Source organism: Heterodontus francisci, chromosome 47 (assembly GCF_036365525.1).
Source record: "Heterodontus francisci isolate sHetFra1 chromosome 47, sHetFra1.hap1, whole genome shotgun sequence".
Classification (NCBI taxonomy): Eukaryota; Metazoa; Chordata; class Chondrichthyes; order Heterodontiformes; family Heterodontidae; genus Heterodontus; species Heterodontus francisci.
The window spans coordinates 7,372,667-7,378,412 of NC_090417.1; positions in this window are offsets into that span (position 1 = coordinate 7,372,667).

A 5,746-nucleotide genomic window follows, 5' to 3' on the forward strand; every position below is an offset into this window, starting at 1 on the left:
TCCCCACCCCTCCCTCCTGCAACTGGGAACACTTCTTACGGAAAAAGGATGTTTTGTCACATCTGGCTTCTCTGCAACAGCTCAGGGGGCAAGGAAAAGGGAAAATTCCCATTGGAGTACCAGTACTGTGATTTTTTTTCTTTTCCTCAACTTCAGAGTGACTCAACTCCCATTGCAGCTGAGAACTGTCTCGGATTTACAAATACTCTCCAAGAGGGTGGGGTCCTCCCAATTCCCCCAGATGTTTGCTTTGTGAGCAAGTAAGCAAAGCTCTGTTATGTGCAAAAAATATTCATATTTATAATGGTGCCTGTTAAGTGTTACTGCAATGTGTTATCCAGCCAAAGACTGTGGATAGAAAATATCTTCATTTGTGTCGCACCTTAGGACCCCTCAAACCTCATTTAAAAAAAGAAATTATCTTACAAGGCTTGTTTTGTTGGCAAGCACAATAACCACATTGTGCACAGTAAGATCCCACAATGACCATATATTCTGCTTTTAGTGTTATTGGTTGAAAGAAGAATGTTGACAAGGACACCAGGAGACCAGTTGTGTCACACAATCTCTCTCGCAGCCACTGGAATGGTCAGTGAGGGTAACGGTTCAACGTCACATTTGAAACTCAGCACTTGAGACAGTACAACACTCCCTCAGTAGTGGATTTCCAAACTGCGAGATCTTTCCCCTGGGTTTCTGGCTCATTTACAGCCAGGCTACTGACGATGTAACTGTCGCATGAATCGTACTGGAAATAAAACTACGTATGCTGCCAGACGAAACTTTAAGGGAGGAAGAGAAACACTTCAAGGGAATCTGCTGCTGTCCAGTTTTACTGGAGCTTGGGAACTTGGCAGGTAGTGAACAGACTAGATTCCATGGTCTATGTCGGTCACCCATCACAAATGCATCAGTTGTATTCACTAAGTTCCATCAACTCCAGATCAGCTGCTGGGGAAGGGTGATGTTGGGGAGGAAATGGTGTCCAATGACTTTGTGGGCCATTTAGATGTGTCCCACGGTCTCTAAAAGGCCATGTGTCAAGCTTAAATGAGTTGTCCTGTTTAATTTTCTAACACTAGTAAATCTTGGTGTTCTAATCCAGAATTTACCAAGCAGTGGGACAATCCACTTTGGCTAAGATTTCAGTCATCTGTCCTCCTCTGTGGCTCGCTGTCAAATGTTGTTGGATAATTCCTCAGTGAAGTGCCTTGGAGCTACATCAAGAGTTCTCTATAAATGCAAGATGTTGTTTGTTTGTTTGGTTTGAAAAGCAGGCTTTTCCAGATCTTCAGTCAACAACAACAACAACTTCTACTACTTTCATTTATATCGTGCCTTCAACGTAATCAAACATTTCAAGGTGCTTCACTGGAGCATTATGAACCAAAACTTGACACCAAGCCACGTGTCGAGATACTAGGGCAGATGACCAAAGACCTAGGTTTTAAGGAGGGACTGAAAGCGAGGTAGAGAGGCAGAGAAGTTTAGGGAGGGAATTCCAGAGCTTAGGGCCCAGGCAGCCGATAGTGGAGTGATTAAAATCGGGAATGCTCAATACATCAGAATTAGAGGAGCACAGAAATCTCAGAGAGTTGTTGGGCAAGAGGAGATTACAGAGATTGGCAGGAGCAAGGCTATGGAGGGATTTAAAAACAATAATGAGAATTTTAAAATCGGGGCATTGCTTAACCGGGAGCCAATCCCCGCAAAATTCAAAGAGAAAAGTGAATGAGAAATGTAAACCAAATTGCTTGGGATTCATGCTGCTGAAGTGTTATTTTCTTTCAGCCCAGTGGGATGTCCTCATCGTCTCCGCACATGTACGGCTGATGGAAAGGGGACAGTGTTACAGCAACAACTGGCCTTGCTGGTGAAGTTCACTTTTGGGTTATGATCGTGCATCATTTTGTGTAATCATGCAGTTAGAAGTGGGTCTGTTTATGTCTCAGTGAATCAGTCCTGTGAGTCGCTGAACCACACAAGGCTCGGCTTCCATCCTGAATCCATGCTGACATCATTTTGGAGGGGGAAAGATGGCGTTGGTGTTCACGAGTGTTACAATTATCTTTCACAAGCCTGGATTAGAGAGGGAAACATCAGCCAAACCTCATCAGTACATGTGTGCGCATTGAATTGGAACAAGACTGAGTTAGCCTCAGGGCTAATTAGTCTTACCAATACTCACTGCCAAAATTCACACATGAATAATGAGTAATTGCCAGAGGTACCAATGTGAGACAACCTCCTATGGAACGGAATGCCATCGAGGGCTCAAAACCTGCAGAAAAAGTCCACAGAATCTTCGCAAAATCAGAAAGATGTGTGAAATCCCAATCTCAGCCATGCTGCCAGATGCAAATACCAAGTGAAAGGAGAGATAGTTCCCTGGAGGGAACATGAGAGGGAAAGTCACCACCCAAATGCTCTCCGTCCAGTTTCCACCACTATCGACAAGGTTGTGAGAGCAGATCAGTTGCTCGCTCCTGCCTACGGAGTGAGTGAGCGCCTGGAAAGAGGGACCCAGAGTGAGACTGAAACATTTCATCTGAAGAATATTTTTTTTGAAGCCATTGATTTATTAATTCTAAAAATATCAGGGATGGGTCAAAAAGGGCATTTGACCAGGAGGCATGCTTGCAGGCAGAAGGAGCTGTGATGAAACCTCCAGGAATCTGTCCAACCAGCATTGGCAACTCAACTTTTAATGTCCAAGTCTTATATTCTGTCTGCACTGCTATCTGTGTCAGTCCTAAAATCACATTCGAAGCCTGGTGCAGCCCCTATCCGAGACCAGGAGCAGCCTCTGAATCCTGTCAGCAGCCATCACTCTCCATCCTCCCACCATCTCTCATTCCTGTCTCCCTTCCTTTCAGCGACTGTCAGTAACCTGTTCCGTTCTTTGAATTTCAATCATTATTTTGTCTCACCCCGGGTGAAGTCCCTGTTCTAAATTTCAGCCACTTGCCAGATTTTACTTGGTTTGTCCCACTCACTATTGAGCTGGTCCATCGTGTTCCACCAACATCAAAACAAGGGTTAGAGAAGCTGAGTCTATCACCAGAGGAAAAGAAAAGAAAGACTTGCATTTACATAGCACCTTTCAATACCTCAGGACATTCCAAAGGGCTTTCCAGCCAACGAAGCACTTGTGAAATGTAATCACTGTTGTAATGTAGGAAATGAGCAGCCAATATCTGCACAGCAAGATCCCACAAACAAGAATGAGACAATGGCCAGATCATCTATTTTTTGGTCTTGATTGAGGGATAGATAAGGCCGTGGCACTAGGCAGAACTTGCCCGCTTTTCTTCAAAACAGTGCCTTGTGATCTTTTGTGTTCATCTGAGAGGGCAGATGAGGCCTTGGTTTAACATCTCACCTGAAATATGGCACCTCTGACAGTGTAACACTCCCCTAGTACTGCATTGGGGTGTCAGCCTGCATTTTCTGATCAAGCGTCCGGAGTGGGACTTGAACCCACGATCATTGACCGGGAGGCGAGAGAGTGCGACCCAAAACACCCAACCCCTTTCCTGGTGATAGCAGGAGCAGGGGGCTGACAGTGTTCATGGCCCCCGTACGAGACTGTTGTCTCCGGTGTGAGCAGCCTGTGTCTGAATCTACATCCCAGAGATGAACAGTTTAGCTGCCCCATTCGGTGGGTCACTGGCGTGGGGGTGGGTGGGCAGGTGGGATTTGGTGGAGGGATCTGAGCCTAATTTCCCTCGAAGTGCTAGCCAGCGAGAGTGCACAGTATGGCTGAGGACTGAATCCCAGTCTATGGGCGTCGGTAGCATTGCAACATTCCAGACATTGCAGTTCATTGTGTTAGTCACTCAAACACATGGATACAATGGAGTCAGGAACTAAATGATTTTCTCCCACCTTCAGTGGAAATACAAAGCTGATGATGTACTTTCAGGCCTGTCGATGTAGCTCCCAGACATCTGGTCACCCTCCCCTGCCAAACTTTCCTTCACTCTTTCCAAGCAGAATGCATTTCAACTTTCAAGTAACCACAGCATTCCTTGCTCCAATAGTGAGCATATTACACTCACGGGGAGCTTTCTGTTCTGAATGGGCAGAAATTACCATCAGAATTGGATAGATGACTGTTTTGAAATGAGCAGTGAGTTTCAGGCCAAGAACAAAATCAACGCAATCATAAAAATAGAAAAAAATAAGGTCTGACTTGGAGAAATGGGCAGGATAAAAGCAAGCATCCCAGTGGAGAGGAGGTTTGTCCTTCACGTTTGCAAAGCTTCTCCTAAACTGGAGGAATTGTAAACCCTTTCAGTAAATTCCTTTTGGGATGTAAGGTTTGTCGGGGCTGTGGATACAGTATGTCAAAACTGTACTCAACATGGTCCCGTCAGCATTAGCATTGGGACAAGCACTCATAGAAGCTGGTATCACTTGACAAACATTGAAAACAGTGCAACGCCCATCCTTTTGAAACAGAGCAGAAACAAACAAATTGCAAGAATTGGAAGAGTTTGTAAGATTGAAAGGGGTGTGGATTTGGCACAGAGTTCAGAAAGCACCCTGAGCCATTCGGACAGAATGTTCTCTTGCATTTTCTTCGAATTTGAGGTTCTTTTAGATCCGCTTGTGCCAGGATCCCACACACCCGTGGCCAGATGGCAGCTGATGTGCTTGCAGCTTGAATAGTAACCTGCAGATCACACAATAGGACTAGAACTGGGGCATAGTACACCTGCACCGTCAATCGTGACACCATTACTTGGGAACAAATGTCATTCCTGTTTCTCTGAACTGGCAGGCCTGCATTAAGTGATTTTAACACCTCTGCCCTCCATGTTGCAGATTTTTATCCAAATTGGGGAGAATGTCTTTCCACATTGAGCGTTTCTCAGTCTCAGCCAGTGCTCAGGTCCCACTCGAGGTCCCTCCGCAAGGCCAGTGATGCCCCTTTCCCACAACCACTGCCTCGTGCCGTTTCAGCATCAAGTGCTGGTACATGGGATGTCACCATTGCTGAAACCGGGGTGGGGGCTGCGGTGAGGATGGAAGCTCCACATTCGCAGAATGCAGCGCTTGCTCTCTTGTTGTCCCTCCGTCACTGCCTATTCACAGCCATGTAGAATCAGTAAAGCTTACAGCACTGCAGGAAGCCACTTGGCACATCGTCCCTGTGCTGGCTCTTTGAAAGAACTATTTAATTTACTCCCACACCTCAGCTTTTTCCTCATATCTCTGCAAATTAATCCTCTTCAAGTACATGTCCAATTGCCTTTTGAAAGTTCCTATGGAATCTGATTGCACCAGCCTTTCAGGTACTTTGATCCATATCTTTTACCCCCCTAGTTCTTTTGACAATTATTTTAAATCGAGGACCTGTGGTTACCGACCCACTCACGAGAGGAATGATTTCTCCCAATTTGCTTGTTCAAATCCCGTCAGAATTATAAGGATCTCTACGAGGTCTCCTCTTAACCTTCTCTGATCTAATAAGGACAATCCTAGCTTCTCCAATGCTGTCATGTTTGTTCGAATGTCTGATGCCCAGAATTGTGAAAATACTCCAGGTGAGGACGAACCAGAGATTTGGAAAGGGTTGTATGATTACCCTGTATTCAATGCTTCTATTTACAAAGCCAATAGTCCCAGACACTTTCTTAACTGCCTTCTCCACTTGACATGACACCTTCAAAGATTTGTGAAGATGCAGCCTTCAATTTATTTGAGATATATCAGGAGAGAGAGAACAGCATCACCGACT